At 35.2% G+C, this 17,895-nt stretch overlaps 1 long non-coding RNA gene across 1 annotated transcript in view; it reads left to right on the forward strand.

The window, feature by feature from the left end:
* Nucleotides 1-17,468, forward strand: part of LOC121738914 — a 39,949-nt gene extending 22,481 nt beyond the window's left edge. The window contains exons 4-6 of the long non-coding RNA XR_006037360.1: nucleotides 4,763-4,769; nucleotides 10,876-10,883; nucleotides 17,457-17,468. This is a non-coding gene — a long non-coding RNA (uncharacterized LOC121738914). The remainder of the gene's footprint in view (nucleotides 1-4,762; nucleotides 4,770-10,875; nucleotides 10,884-17,456) is intronic.
* Nucleotides 17,469-17,895: the final 427 nt, after the last annotated feature.

Here is a 17,895-nt window from a genome sequence, read left to right on the forward strand (position 1 = left end):
AAAATCCCCGAACCTGTATCTATAAGGATTCAAAAGTTCTGTTGGGTACCTTCGAAACCAGGGTCTAACCTGGTGCAAAATCTTAGTTTTTGGTAGCATAAGTCGAATACTTCAGAAAAAATCGAAATCACTATATTATGTTTCCATATAAATTTCAAGGAGGCCCCTCGATTCCTCATGGATCCCATCATCAGATCACCACTTTTGTCAACATGGTACCAAACTCGAGTTAAACCCTATATAACACAAAAAGAATTTTGAAAATCAGACCACAAACGGCTGAGTAATCGTTAAATACACAAAAAAAAGATGTACAGGATGTAACAAAAATAAGTAATAATTCTTTAGGGTGTGTACGTTTTCCTTGTAGAGAGTACACTGTAAAAGTAGCAGCGCTGAAAGACAAAATTTTTTTTTCATTTTTGTACGGGGAACCTCGTGACGCTCGGGCCCTTGCCCATACAAAAGTGAAAAAAAATGTTCGTCTTTCAGCGCTGCTACTTTTACAGTGTACTCTCTACAAGGAAAACGTACACATCCTAAAGTATTATCACTTATTTTTGTTACAGCCGAACGTATTACCTCCTCCTTTTTGGAAGTCGATCAAAAGTAAATTGAACGGTAATTTTAAAGCCGTGGAGTGCGAACATCGACCAAATATCCTAGGGGTATTGGTATGGTATTGGTAGTTGTTCGATTAAAGTTATGGTCAAAGTTATGGTTACAGGCTAACTTTAACTTTAACCTTTACTTTGACAGATGACAGCTGGTCCGATAAGGCCTGAAATTTATATGATTTTTTTTATGAAATAAGGGGGGCAAACGAGCAAACGGGTCACCTGATGGAAAGTAACTTCTGTCGCCCATGGACACTCGCAGCATCAGAAGAGCTGCAGGTGCGTTGCCGGTCTTTTAAGAGGGAATAGGGTAATAGGGGAGGGTAGGGAAGGGAAGGGAATAGGGGAGGGTAGGAAAGGGGAGGGAATAGGGGAGGGTAGGGAAGAGAATAGGGTAGGGGATTGGGCCTCCGGTAAACTCACTCACTCGGCGAAACACAGCGCAAGCGCTGTTTCACGCCGGTTTTTTGTGAGAACGTGGTATTTATCCGGTCAAGCTGGCCCATTCGTGCCGAAGCATGGCTCTCCCACGTGTACATGATGACAGCCTTAGTTCCTTTTTTCGCCACGTTCATTCTAAGCCTTGTCGAGCTGGTTATAGTTAAAAATGGCGTCTATTTTTACTTCAACCAAAGATTTGACATTTTGCATTGTAGTTATAGTTAAAGTTACAGATAAAGCTAAAGTATGTTGGTGCAACCCACCCTTAAATCCGTGTGCGGTGTGGATTAGTAGACTCTGCAGGTTTATGAGTTTTTACACAAAGCATAATGAAATCGAGCGATGCGGGCTCAGGATGCTTAGCTTTATATTTTCGTCAAAAACCCTTTTATCATGTTTTAGTGATAAAAGGAGGATTAGCTTGTAAATGATACTAGGTCTTTTAAAATTATAATTCAAAAGAGATTGAGATTCTTTAATGACAGAATTATGAGAATCAAAATCCTTGTTCTCAAGTTTGCACAAACTTTAATATTATTGTTAGAAATTAGAATATATTTAAAAGTCTTGACAAACGTTATTCTAGGCTATTTATTGTTTGTTTAGTGATGCGAGATAGCATTCCTTGTGGAGAGGCACTTTGTTGTACGTTTATCAAATAAAACCATATCGAACTTCGAAACACATAACGTGACTCTTTTACACTAACCATACTAATATTATAAATGCGAAAGTGTGTATGTCTGTTTGTTATATATTCACGCTTTAACCATTAAACCGATTTTGATGGGTATGGAGATAATATATTTTAATTTTTATTTTCCCGAAAAGATGCGATTAACCTTAATATACCTAGCGGAATAGAGAAACAGATGCCTGAGCAAGCGACATGTCACTATCTGTAACACTGTGTGGCAAAAGAAAATATATATTTATTTATTTATTTATATATTTATATAAATCTATAAATCGATTTAGCTAGGAATCATTTTTAGAAAATGTCTTTTTATTCGTGTTTTATCAAAAATATATGTAATGCAGTCTCGTTTATTTTTTAATTACGTATAAGTGTAGTACTGCAGACCCCTTTATGCACAATAAAACTTTCGAAACTCCGCCTATGACCTCTCGGGTGAAATAAAAACACAAAGTAAGTTTGTTTTTTTTTTTCGTCTGATTCGAACCGCAACCGTAAAGTTGCTCGTTCCGTCATAATATTTCACTCTTTCAACTTACCACCATTTGCATAAGAAAGAAAGTAGTTGGGAAAAGTTAACAAACTTTCAACAGCAACATTTCCCTCGGATAGCATTAAATTCTCTTCAAAGAAGTTATTTTACAAACAAACATTATTTTTGTGTAATTTAGACGAAATTTATTGAATTTTTACAATAGTATTTTGATTGTATCAGTTAGTTAGTAAGATAAGTAGTACAATAAAAACTATTAAGTATCAGTTTATGATATTGAATGTACTGTAAGTTATTGGTGGAAATTCATGTTTCACAGCAATTATTATAGAGTATAAGTACACTTTCATTGCGCTTATAACACTTTATTAATTATTATATTATGTTTCTTATAATATTAATATTTTACACGACCGGTTTCGAAACAGTCATCCTCAGGTATAGGATCTGTAGGATTAAGTGCAAGAAAAGTGTATAATTATTGCTGTATATAATTTATAGAATCTACAATTATATTTTTTGTTAATATGAGGCACTCTTAAATTTTTGTCACTGAACACATGGAAAATCAGCCAGCCCATTGCTTTTTCCTTTCACTTGTTCATCAATATTTGGCTATTTCGTTTCTATAGGCAGAAGAAATCAATATTTTTGCAAGTAAACTAACACAAGTTATAAAGATATACACTATCCGTCAAAACCAAGTATTATATAACAAAAATTCTAGCAGACACAAACGAGCAAAAAGAATAATCTTCAGGGTATACCCAGACGTCACCTAGGGTGCTAACTCAGTTAGTCTATCGCCCTGTCCCCAAATTGATTGTTTATGAAATTACGCCAGGATTCCTGGATGCACCCCAAACAGTTCATAACCATTAAGGCGAGGATAAACCCCAATTTGTTATTCCGTGACTCCCGGTTTACCTAGTTCCAATATGTAAACGAAGTGTTAAAAAATATGAGATATAAAGCACAATATTCAAAATACCTTAAACCATAAACATTTTAATAAAACGTAATACTTTGGCTGTAATTAATTTATAAACTTACCTCCGAAAAAACTCTATTTCATCGAAATATAAGTATTAACTAGGATAATTGTACATTTTATTTGAATAAATTGTTAGTAAATCTATATTAAAAATTCTTTAACCGAACAATTTTGTTTCTTAATATTTATTTCCAAAGATATTTAAAAAAAAACATGAAAAATAGAGAAGATCCGCCCGGGAACTTACAGTTTTATACTAAGCTAAAATGAATCTTATTGCGATGCATATACGCTTGATCTTTGGTTGTGTGCAAGGTTATCGTTTTTGATTGAGATTAATCCCCGCCTTAACACCCTATCAGATTCCTTAATTTGCTTGCGGTAAATGGTTTGGTTGATTAAAATAAATTTGTGCGTGAAATTTATTAATTGTAGGATGGCAATTTTAATGGAAATACATAAATTAGAATGTAACGATTTTAATATTGTAATTTTGCGGTAGAGTGTTTTCGAGGCTTTTCATTTTTATGAAGAGCCTAGAAAACACACCCAGGCAAAAACGTAGAATGCTTTTTATTGCGACAAAAATTTTGTCGCAATAAAAAGCAAACAAATTTCTCTATCAGAATTTAACGGTATATTTAATATACCGTTAAATTCTGATAGAGAAATTTCAGAATGACGAAATTGCGGTCAATTTAAAGGTAACAATAATAATATATTCTGTCATAATAACATGAACGAGTGTTTATTTTGTCTATGGACTACGATTGAAAAATACCCTTGATAATTATTAGAATATTCTATAGCGTATCCATTGTGTAACTATATTTACTAGGACGTACGTGTATTTATGTTATCTGTTAGGCACACATACAATCTAAGGGCTTACTAATATTAGTTTGAACCGTCTACAATAATTACAATTTCACATCCACATTACGGTATAGAATATGGATTATTATTCTCACGGACACTTAAACGTAACAATAAAACCGTTGTATCCTTGTTATTTTGGAAAAAAAACACTCCATAGATAAAACATTATGATAAAGCCCATTTATTGTGTAACTATGTTTACTAATAAGGTGGCGCGTATTTATGTTATCTGCTACGAGTAAGAAAAATATAAACTAATTATCTGTTACACACTTACAAACACATACAAACTTATGACTTACTAATATTATATTAGTGTGAATCATCAACAATCACAATTTCACACCCACACTACGGTGTACCGTAGTGTGGGTGTGAAATTGTGATTGTACAGCTGCGTCATTATTCTAACAGACGGTTTAATCAGCACGAACTCTGAATGTTTAAGGCCCACCTGAGCCCATTACCAAGACGTTTTCTTAATCGCTTCTTTATATAAACTAGAGATCGCCCAATGGTCAAAATTTGACCTTACTTTCAACGACATTAGGACTACTACCTATATTTTGTAAAAAAAATATTGACTTTTGACTTTATCATATTTTTTTCAACTCTTGTCTCTGGGACTCAGCTGATCTCAGACTGGCCGTGTAAGCATTGTCTAATAGTATCTAAGATTCAATAAAAAAAACTATAATCCATTTTCAATTTGTCACCTTGTTGTCAACAGACTTCAACCATAAATAAAAGAGTATAATTCGTATGTATAGGCTTGTCACTCAAAAATCTGTCATTTTTCCTAGTGTGTGTGTTGCAGTGTGTGTAATGTTTTATTTTTTAAAATTATTATGATAAAAACATAATTTTAAAATAATATTAGCTCGATGCACTCCTTCACCATGTAAACTATAACTGTGCAAAATTTCATTCACCTACGTTTCCCCATTTTTCGTCAAAAGGGATACAAAGTTTTTGGCTCACGTATTAATATATAGATAATCGTTGATCATGGAATTGACATAAGCCTTCGATAATTATAAAGTCGGCATTCGACACATTTCACATACCTAGTAAAGACAGCAGGCAAAAAACTGGCTTAAGACCAACGATATCAAAATACGTTCTAATTCTATGCTTAAGACAGGGAGAAATTGAAATAATTGAAATAAAACATGGAGGAGGCCTTCACCCGACAAGGGACCTATACTACACAAGAAGGCTCGGCAGGGAACAGTGGAGGTTCTGGAGACACAGGTACTGACGGGTCAGGGTGTTAGGGTGACAGATTACCTTAAAAGTCTGCCGCTATGCTCCCAGGGTCCGTCTGGGCTGTGTTACCTTAAATATCCACTGTGCCACGCCCAGCCACGTGAAATTAAAAAGTAGTAAATAATAACAAATATAAATGTAATTTTAAAACATTGTGTAACTTATAGGAAATAAAGACTTTTTTATTTTATTTTATTTATTATTCAACTCATAATATCATGTCAATCCCATACATTTTGATCAACGTGTCTATAAAGAAGCGATAAAGAAAACGTCTCGGCGAGGGGTTCTGTTTAAGGCCCACCTGAAAGGGCTCAAAGGACGGGGTAACGAACCTTCTACGCAGCCGCAGACCCTACAGATCCCAATACCCTTGACCTGTTTTCTGTTTGTTGATTTTGGGATGTGTGCTTAGGAGATAAGTTGTAATAAAGCGAAGAATTATTGAGGACAAAATGCTCTAATAGGTTTGTAGTATTTGTTATAATGGAATCAATTAATATTGATATACTTAAATAAATATTTACGATTGCTATTGCTATTGGTATGGGTGGGCATCATATACTTTTCCAGAAAGAATTATTGTTTGTGACCAATTCGAAAGTATTTCATTTTATATATATATATATATATATATATATATAAAGAAAAGCAGACTTTGTGTATATGTCGTAGGATGATTTGATAAATCGAATTTTCGCGAAAATCCTAGGTATTTCGCGAAAACACGGATTTATCAAATCATCCTACGACATATACATTACTTAGTTTATGTTATTTTTATAAGCCCTTTAGCAAGTGATTGATTGGTTGTGGTGGTTGATTCTCTGCATAGTAGGTATATTATTGTAGGATAGAAATATTTAGTACAGCTTAGATTTAGAAAAAATATCGCGCGGGAAACGAACACTTTTTCTGGATGAACTGTATCCCATATCCTTTCCCAGTAGCGTTAGTACGGCGACCAGCGGAAATGCGAAAGTATGGACAAACTGTGGAAATAAACCTAAAGTGCCGTTCCGATCCTTTTTTCGTTCCGAAAAATTCAATTAAAATGCCACTTTAAAGTATCTCCATACCTTTCAGCAAAATCGGTAGAGGTTTGGACGTGGAGACATAACAGACAGACAGACAGGCACACTTTCGTATTTGTAATAGATATTAGTACTTATTGAATTGTATCGCTTAAGTGTGTGAACACACTAGGCCGAAAATACCTGCGATGCTCTACGCATACGCTATGTGTGTGTCATCAGTCATTTAAAATATATTGCAGGCGTAACCATGCTGAACTTCGGCCGCATATTTTCGGCCTGGTGTGTTTTGGTCACTATAAAAGAGTATTTTGTATCGTTATCGAGTGGAAAACCGCTCGGAAGTGCAATATTTACGAACGCTATAACGGCTGTTCGTGCAACATTTACACTGGTAGTCTGAATTTTTACGTAGAGAGAGCCTCTCAGGAATCAGAAATCTTGTAAGCCCTTCAGTTAGTTGTAATTATCTGCAAAGTTGTAAACATACGATAATATTATTTCGGTACAAAAATAATATATATTATGCTTGTATTTCTATAGTTCTTGGCCGAGTTTAATTTCAAGCTGGAAATGACAATGTGTCCTTGAACTTTATATTTTGTTTTTATATCGAAGTACCACGAAAATTAGACTCTGGAGCGCGTAGCTAATAGATCTGTGTCTTTTTAGAAGTATTGTCGTCTATCGAACTATTATTAGATTACTATTATTAGAGTTCGTACGTGGGAGAGCCATGCTTCGGCACGATTGGGCCGGCTCGACCGGAGAAATACCACGTTCTCACAGAAAACCGGCGTGAAACAGCGCTTGCGCTGTGTTTCGCCGAGTGAGTGAGTTTACCGGAGGCCCAATCCCCTACCCTTTTCCCTTCCCTACCCTCCCCTATTCCCTTCCCTTCCCATCCCTACCCTCCCCTATTACCCTATTCCCTCTTAAAAGGCCGGCAACGCACCTGCAGCTCTTCTGATGCTGCGAGTGTCCATGGGCAACGGAAGTTGATTTCCATCAGGTGACCCGTTTGCTCGTTTGCCCCCTTATTTCATAAAAAAAATATATTAGAAAAGTTTTCCGTACCCAAAGGGTAAAAACGGGACCCTATTACTGAGACTTTGATGTCTGTCCGTCTGTATGTCTGTCTATCTGTCTCCAGGCTGTATTTTAAACCCGCTGTAGCTAGACTCCTAAATTTTCACAGATTGTGTATGCTATTGCCGCTATAACAACAAAACTTGCTAAAAACAAAGTAAATTCAATATTTAAATATTGAATTTACTTTGTTTTTAGCATGTTTGGTGGGGGCTCATACAACAAACTAGATTTTTTTGCCTTTTTTGCTCTAGATGTCAATAATGGCAACATGTAAACAGTTGAAATGTTCGCAAAATTCTCAATTATATTATATTGAAATAATTAATAATAAAATTACATGGGTCTGTCTCCCTTACAAAACACAAGTCCATGACTTAAATTATTGATGAAAATAAATTAATTAAGAGACTTTTTTATTTAGAATTTATTCTCAGATTTTTAAACTACAACTAACTTTAATGATTACCACTTTCAAACTTCAATATCGCTTTAAAGTATTCAATACAGTTCTGTATTGAATATGAAGAGTTTTGCAGTAAATATGCTATGAAATGAGAAGCAACGATACTCGGGGGCACTGGTGATACAATATAATTATATAGAGTAGATGATATTTGCACAAAACCAACGAATCGGGCGAATGCATAATACTCGTATTATGCTTGATTCCGATTGCTTAATTAAGCCTACGAAAACGAGGCAGTATTTGGTCACATGTGCCTAGAACTTGTCTGTAAGTGGATTAAGTTTTAAGGACAGCCGTTCTTCAAATTAGTTTTATGTCACTCTAGATTAACCGAACATTTTTCCGGGACTCAATCCTTTGTCCTTTCCCAGGACTCAACTAAATTTCAGTAAAATCAGTTCAGTGGTTTGGGCATGAAGAGGTAAGAATACAGACATAATATATACAGACAGATAGACAGACATTCACATTTATAATATAAGAATGGAAGTATGATTTGTGTGAAATAAATTTGAAGTAACCAAACAATGTAGTATCTCGTCGCGTGCTCGTTTACTTGTCTCTGGTGTGAGTAAGATTCAAGGATGAGTTACAATACTGAATGGTTGTACTGTATGGATGTATTATGAATCAAATCTACCCTCTGTGCTGGAAATGCTATTTTATTCGCCCGCTCTCGATGCAGGCATTCTGCATCGATGTTATTTTTACAATTCCAATCGTTTTTACCGAACTTTTAACACGTTTGATTATCGTGCATAATTTTATTTATTTCTACCGTGAATCTGTCCCTCAATCAAAATATTTTCATATAAAATTGATATTGTATAACTTATTTTGAACTTCGAATGGACCATCGAGGAAATCGATTCCTAGACATTTGACGGACCTACGTCATTTGATCGGCTTATGTCAATTCAATGTTAGCTGTGATATGTCAGCTGGGTTTAATATAACGCGACCAAATGACATAGGTGGTCAACTGCCAATGAATCAATTTATTCCTCATCTAAAATCTGTGATTTATTCGATACAGCGATGGTACAGTAATGAAATACATTGTTTACATAATATGATTAACATTTATTACTGTCTCTTGAAACATTTTATCTGCTCTACCGCGAGCAATGTTGACGGAAACTCTGTACTTTTCAGATTAAATGTACACTACTAAATACGTACAAAACTATCTAAATTCGTGAAGTAGATTTTGTTTAAAGAAAATATAACAAACACTCAAAAACCCTTACCTTTACATTATTAGTGTAAAATGCAATAGCATTATAATTACATGAGTTTAATTAAAATCCTAACGAGAACTGTAAATTTTAATACTAATAAAATAGACGGTACAAGATGTTTTAATTAAGCGCTTTACCAGCAACTAACACATGTATTTTACTCAAAGTAAAATGCACAGCGCTATACCACACAGAATTCCGATTCAGAGAAATGACGAAGAAATTATTAGCATCATACATTTAATTACTTCTAGACTGCATGTAAAAGCTCATAATGTTATATGGGTTTTTATTTATAGAGCGGCCATATTAAGTCTAGATACTAATATAAAGGGAAAGGTTTGTTTGTATTTTTGTTTGTAATGAATAGGCTCAAAAACTACTAAACTGATTTAAAAAATTCTGTCACCGACGGAAAGATACATTTTTTGTGATGAACATAGGCTATGGTTTATTCTGAAGAATATTAAAGATCCTTCCAAAAATTGCAAAAATGTAAATGCAGGAGAATCGTCATTTTCTATGGTTAAGAGGACTTAACGTTGATTTTGGGCAATCAGAGGAATGTACTCCTGTTGTTTATAGTCGCTTGTCTTTACATAAGTTGTCTATATACAAAATACTTATGTTAAGTCACGTTGGCCCATCATTATGTAAGAGACGGACAGCAGACGGAGAATCGTTTTAATAACTGGGTCCCGTTTTCCCTACTGAGGTACGAAACCATAAAATCTATTAAAGCTAAATATTCATAAAACCGTTTTCTGGTCAAACAACTAAAACATTTTTATACGAGAGGTTAAATCATTTAAATTGACGCCAACGTAAAACAGAGACAAAAGCGAAGATTCTAAACGATCATTAAAATTGTGAGCAAAAATTCTCGAATCTCGTGTGTATACTTCTGGACTGAGTTATTTTTACTCTGAGTCTATGAAAGTCAACCCTATGTCGTTGGCATAGAGGTCCTGTTACGGGTCTGAACTATGTGTAAAAAGTCGTGAACGTTTGAAGCGCTTCGTCTTTGTGAGAAGGCATTGACCCCACTTCCACTGTTTGTACATTATTAATAAGCTTTAACTGTCAAAGAATTATACTTTTTTACGGAATAGATAAAGTCTGTTTTGGAGCATGGTCTTAATAAGAGCCACCATGAACGTAAGGATAGCTATAATCTACGAATAATAAAAACTAAGGAATCGTAACTCCCATACTATTAAAGTTTTAAAGGTTCCTTTTGATCTGTCATGTAACGTCAGCCTAGTACCGCTCAAGGTCACCTAAATATTGCAAATCTATTGAAATGTGTACCTAAGGTACACTTTTTTGACAAGTATTGTGGAGCATGTTTTTTGACGGAATTACTTTTCCTTAGTTTTTATTATTCGTAGGCTATAATATTATTATTCCTACGTCAGACACCAGAATGGCTTCGCATTCTATACGTCATAAAGTGACACCTAATTACAAGGTGATGGCACCAAAAATTTCCACGCTCCAAAAAACCATTGTCGGTCTATCAATATTCGCAGCCCAGAGAAGACCGCGTCTCTATAGTACCACAGTATAGCAATATTAGTCCCATATGACATATTGCTATACTGTGATAGTACTGACTTATAATACAAAGCATAATAAACATTATTGATAAGCTTAAACTGTCAAAGAATTATATATTTTCGCGGGAAAGATGGTACAGTTTTTGTCGTGAAACGGACGAGCGGATATTATCGTAATTAATCATCGTTAGAACTCAGCATGACTGATGTCTTTTCCAGTTTTTATAACATCGATTCTTTATATCGGTCGTGGGTGGACTGAGTTGTAACCCAAGAAAATATTCAAAGGGCAACCATTTACGATGGATCGTTTCGATCTGAAGGTTTCTGAGACAGGGACTATAAGAAACCAAAGGTCGATTCATACCAGTTTGTGACGAACCGAAACGATCCATTGCAGTGCGACTGCCTTTATACTTTCACAAATAAGGGAATTCACAAAATGAGTCCGTGCGTTGGCCTGCTCATAAAAGGGAGAATTTAGATTCACTTGTATAAAAGAAAAATACATTCACGTTTAGAACCTCCCCCTTTTTTACTCGTATTTGCACAGTAATGTTCGTATTTTCCGCATACACTGACAGGTTGAATCGCCAAATCGGTCGAATGATTTACCTTGACCTCTGTTTGTCTGTCAGTACGTTTGCGAGACAGACATACAACTGCTGCAGCAGCGCTTAGGGGTCTGAAATATCCCATTTATAGAAATTACAATACGTCGATCATTGTTAACCTAATAGTGCGAGTCGGACTCGCGCACGAAGGGTTCCGTACCGTTATGGAGGAAAAATAGGCCAAAACTTGTGTCTTTGTATGGGATTTTTATTTTATTTATTTATTTAATAATTTATGTACACATAATCGTTGACAGAGAAAAGCTTAAAATAAGATTTACTTTTATTTTATCTTAATATTATAATTTAATATAAAAGTAAAAATTCAAGTTACCCTTACTGTTGCCATTATTAATATAGAGCAAAAAAGGCCGAAAAAATCACGTTTGTTATTATGGGAGCCCCCCTTAGTTATTCTAAAAGTCGTCAAGCCCCAAGTTTGTTTTATCTAGCTGTCATATATCTGTCTGACACGACATTTGACACGAAAGACGGTCCCTCTGGCGGCAAAATATGATTATCGAAAACCCTCATAGCAATCGCGCCGCTATTTAAATAATTCGTTATACTAAGTACTCACATACGGTTTTGCTCGATAGTTTTACTCCAAATCGAGCAATAACTATCGTGTGGACCGCAAAACTGACAGTTCGAAAGCTCGCTTCGAGCCGGCTCGATGGAATTAAATACGTCAAATATGTCATTTCCTTCGATTCGGAGTAAAACTATCGAGCAAAACCGTATGTGAGTACTACACTTGCTTGTACTCGTAATCTCGCGATCAAAATCAAAATCAAAAACATTTATTTCCAAATAGGTTAACAAAGTTAACACTTTTAGAACGTCGTGTCTACATGAGGCCTACCACCGGTTCGGGAACTACCCCGCCGAGAAGAACCGGCGTAAGAAACTCGCACGGGGCCACCTTTTACCAAAAAGGTGGAAAATAACAATGATAGTTTAAACTAATTTACGCTAAGTATGTAAGTAAAGTAAGTAAAAATATGGTACATTTATATAGAAGCGACCTATGATCAGTCAGCTTATTATTCCCAAATGTGCTATCATTGAGAAAATCAGTTACCTTATAATAAGCCTTAGCACACAAACGATCTCCAACAACTTTTTAAATTTATTAATTGAAAGATTTTGGATGTCGTCTGGGATTTTATTGTATAGGCGTATACATTGACCTTTGAAAGATTTTCTTACTTTGCTCAGCCTGGTTATTGGTATATTTAGCTTGTGCTTATTCCTAGTGTTCCTGCAGTGAATGTCACTTTTTGTTTTAAAATTATTTACATTTTTTCTCACGTACTTATAACACAATGTCCAAAATCACGGTCAGAACTCTTATTTCTTTAAACTTTTCTCTGAGAGATTCAAAGGATGACATTTTATAATTGCGCCGCCAAACCGCACGTTCGGGCGGATGCATATAAATCCAGCATAGTCTAAAGTCTAAACCATAATATAAATTCATTCATTATCTTGACAAATGTTCGTTACAAACATAAATGTTTTCTTGGTTCACTGGAAAAACTTTCTTATGAACATAGAAGGGAAGTTGGGTCCGAAGTAAAGTTTCGGTAAATATGGGACCGTCCCAAAGCGGGCCACTCCAGAGATTGTTCCGAACTCTTGTAAGAATTACTTTAAAAACATTCGGCGCATTTAAAATATTTGATTTTTGAAATTTGGGAATTGGAATATAAGAACATTTTTTTTTTCACTCGTCAATTTTTCAAAATTGGGAAGTAAATAGTAATTGAAAAAAGAATAATTTCTGTTCTTCCTAAACAACACTTAAACACAATTTCTGCAATAATTGTAATAATGTCTGCAGCATTCACAATCAACATAGATTATAGGCAATCAAAGCCCAATGTGCCCTTATATAATTCTCTACACCTACGTAATCGCTTGTATTGGACATTTGCTATTTGTCCATGATGGGCTACGAATAATAAAAACTAAGGAAAAGTAACTCCGTCAAAAAACATGCTCCACAATTATACTTGTCAAAAAAGTGTACCTCAGGTACACATTTCAATACATTTGCAATAATTAGGTGACCTTGAGCGGTACTAGGCTGACGTTACATGACAGATCAAAAGGAACCAAATTTAAAACGGTAATAGTATGGGAGTGACGATTCCTTAGTTTTTATTATTCGTAAATGATGGGCTAGACAAGAAAGAATATTGGAATTTCGTAGGCATTCCTTTTTGTGCAAGTAATTATAGACGAATTATTTGGCTAGACTTTATATAATATGTTACCTTAATTTTATTTAGTATTTCTCTCTATTTCTCCATTAAAATTAATTACTTATATGAAGTTCATCTGTGAGCATGAAAAGTTAATAAAACATTTTCCTAATTAAGTACTTCGAAATGTGAATACTTACAGAATAATAAAACGAATAAAGTTTTGAAAACGTAATACATAATCTTCTTTAGAGCAAAGACACATTGCTACGCTGCGTTTTAGGGTTGATTCAGACCGCAACGCGACGCGTAGATGCATTTCTAAATATGGATTTGACAGATTCGCAAGACGTCTCACGCAATTGAAATCTGTCAAATCCATACGTCTTTATGCCGCGCCGCGCCTCGTGCGTTGCGGACTGAATTGGCCCTTATCAAGCAGCGTCAACGATGCTTCGTTTTACGTAATATTATAAGTATCCAAATAAATATAAATAAAATTATATTGAAACTAGCTGTTGCCCGCGACTTCGTCCGCGTGGACTTCAGTTTATAGCGCGCGATGTCAACAAAATTGATGACAAAAGCTTTTATAAAAAAAACCCTGGTACCCCTTAAATCAAAATAGCTGTGCAGTGTGCACATAATATTTCTTTTTTTTTTAATTAAACTTTATATATTATGCCAAATTTTAAAGCTTATTTAGCCCCCCAATTACACAACTTTACCCATAAACTATTTATCATTGATAGGTTAAGCCCCAATTTCACCAACGTCTGTTAGTGTTAACAGCTTGTTAAAATGTCATGTCTTCTCTTTCATTCATAAGAAAAACGAAAGAGGTAACGTGATACTAATTCGAGCGTTAACTTTAACAGTTGTTGGTGAAATTGGGGCTTAAGGTTATGTCACTGACCACTGTATTTAATATAAAGTACTGATTTATATTAAATAACGTAAAAAAGTAATAACAATCGAAATTAGTACTGACTTATATTAAATAACGTAAAAAAAGTAATAACAATCGAATATACCCAATTTAAAATGTAAAATGATACCTCCTCTTATAGAAAGATGTTGGGCAAGCGTTAGCGCGATGTAAGAGACGCACGGCGTCATCTAGTATGAATTTTTGGAACTAACTTAATTTGAACAAATTTTCGTATTTTCACCCCCTTACAACCCTTTTTTCCAATAAAAAAGTAGCCTATGTCCTTTCTCAGGTTTTAGACTATCTGTATACAAAATTTCATTACAATCGGTTTGGTAGTTTTAGCGTGAAAGCGAGACAGACAGACAGACAGACAGACAGACAGACAGAGATACTTTCGCATTTATAATATTAGTATAGATAATTATATGATATGTTTTATTAATAGCCATTATTTCGTTTAGTCTTCGCTATGAATAATAAAAACTAGGGAAAAGTAACTCCGTCAAAAAACATGCTCCACAATACTAGTGAAAAAAGTGTACCTTAGGTACACATTTCAATACATTTGCAATATTAAGGTGACCTTGAGCAGTACTAGGCTGACGTTACATGACAGATCAAAAGGAACCAAATTTAATCCCGGCCGCACATTGTCCGAAATTTCTGATCAGAAACAGTTGAACGTCCTCGCTGTCTCTTACATTTTGTACTGAGCCGAGTGAGCTCGAACTCGCCGGAAGGATATTTCGGATAGTGTGCGGGGTGGCGGTCCGGCGAAATTCAACTGTTTCTGATCAGAATTCGGACAATGTGCGGCCGGGCTAAAACGGTAATAGTATGGGAGTTACGATTCCTTACTTTTTATTATTCTTAGTCTGCGAGTTACAAAAAGAGACCCGAATGCATGCAAGAATTTTGTGTATTAGTGACAATTATTGTCAACGGCCTTATTTCGTAAATTTGAGTGTAGTGTTTCGTAGCTATTGCAATATTTTTATAGTGTGCGAAAAGCTACAAATAACGAAAACCAAGGGTGGGTTGCACGGTAGGGTTGCCATCACCCAAATTCCCTTCGCCGGTCAGGCACGACAAAATTCCCGGACATTTGGCCGAAATATGGTTATTTCCCCGGACACCTCTTTTAAACAGTATTTACGATAACGTCTTGCCAATTTTTGCTTTTCCAACAAGAATTTGTAAAAATCTGACTAACTCAAGTCCGTGCAAGAAACCGTGTGTATGCTTAGCGAGTTTTTATCTTTCGTTTATTGCTGCAGCTTGCATTACTTAAAAGTTAAAAAACCCGGACACTTTTCAAAAACCCGGCCGGACGCCCTTCAAACTAGGACAAATCCGGGGAAACCCGGACGGATGGCAACCCTAAAGTTGCACCAGAGGCACAATAGACATAACTACCAGTAGTTCGACTGTAAAGAAACGGACAGGTTTCAATATCTGTCAAATTCGTCGGGTTTCACTAGGATTATGAACGGAATGTGCCTCGCGCTGGCTGATATAATTTATTTTTAAATATTTAAAATAAAGATTCCAAAATTGGATTCTGACAATTTTAATCGCATGTGCCAAAACACAAAAAACAATACGACCAAAGAGGAACACGTCCAGCGAATATGTCATAGTTTTAAATTCGTAGGTAACAAGTTAACAACCCTAGCGACGATTTTCGTCATAATACGTAAATTTAAAAACTTCAACATCAGTTCTAAGTCGGCATCATAATATTAATACGCGAACGAAAAACTTTGTAACCCTTTTTACGAAAAATTGAGAAACGTAGGTGCATGAAATTTTCCACAGTTATAGTTTTTATGGTGAAGGAGTGCATCGAACTAATATTATTTTGAAATTATGCTTTTATCATACATTTTTTTAACAAATAAAACATTACACACACTACAACACACACACATGAGAAATGACAGATCTTTGAGTGACAAGCCTATACATACGAATTATACTCTTTTATTTATGGTTGAAGTCTGTTGACAACAAATTGACAAATTGAAAATGGATTATAGTTTTTTTTATTGAATCTAAGATACTATTAGACAATGAGATCAGCTAAGTCCCAGAGACAAGAGTTGAAAAAAATGATAGTCAATATTTTTTACAAATTATAGGTACTTAGTCCTAATGTCGTTGAAACGAAGGTCGAATTTCGACCATTGGGCGATCTCTAGTACTCTATAATTCTGTCTACTTTGCCAGTGGCGTTGTTATAGTTAAGGTTAAGGTTATCATCAACTATGGCGTGCGTTATGGACTTTTACTGGGGATTTGACAGTTCATTTGACATTTTGTTATGTGGGACGTTCTTCTTTTTTGTCGAGAATGACTTGTTTTCAGCGCAAAAAAAAATTATATATTGCTCTTAATTATACTAAACTTCTCATTATTTATAATAGTCTCCGATGTTATTTACGGAACAACAGCATAGCTAGCACAAGCACGTAGACAAACGAAAGAAACTAAATTTTGACAGTTTTACCGGAAAAACATTGGAGTAAAAGTTTCTTTCCTATCTCGATATCTTTCGCTTTTGAAAATCTATAAGTCAAGCATGACGATCCGCTTTTGACATTTAGTTTCTTGATTCTGTTTTTATTTTTATTATGGCACTTGGCTATAAAACCATGGCCAGTGTCGAGTAAATGGCGGCAAATTCAAAAAATCGATGTATAGCAACCCTGTCTATAGCCGGAATTATAGTTTTGATCTACAAACTACGAATAATAAAGTTCCTTAATTTTTATTATTCGTATTTCGTAGATCAAAACTATAATTCTGGCTATAGACAAGGTTGCTACACGTCGATTTTTTGAATTTGCCGCCATTTACTCGACACTGGCCATGGTTTTATAGCCGAGGTGCCATAATTAAAAAAAAAGAACCAAGAAACTAAATGTCAAAAAAAAAAAATTGCCGTTGCTTTAATGGTTGCTATGGAAAGAGTTTCTTGTCTTTGTCCACTGAAACTCAAGTCGATGGGTGGTGCCATGCTCGGGAATAAGATAATATGTAGACATGGGAAAGAAACTGCCATTACTTTCTTCCGAAGAATCGACTGGGAAACCCCGTGCTAGCTACGCAGATGAGAGTAAAATCTATAAAACGCGGTACTCTATCGCCGTATAATATGTTGTGATGTTGCGTGTTGTTGAATCGCATGGTATACATTTTGTATTTCCGTTGCGACGACGCGTACGACGCAGCGCAATGTGACCTCACCCTTAGCTACTTTGCCTTATGAAACATTTCAAGAAAATACCTGTGACTTAACGTTAAAGAATGTCGCTTACAGAGGTAGCAATTCATTTATTATTTTAGAATTTAT

The sequence above is a fragment of the Aricia agestis genome, chromosome Z (assembly GCF_905147365.1).
Source record: "Aricia agestis chromosome Z, ilAriAges1.1, whole genome shotgun sequence".
Classification (NCBI taxonomy): Eukaryota; Metazoa; Arthropoda; class Insecta; order Lepidoptera; family Lycaenidae; genus Aricia; species Aricia agestis.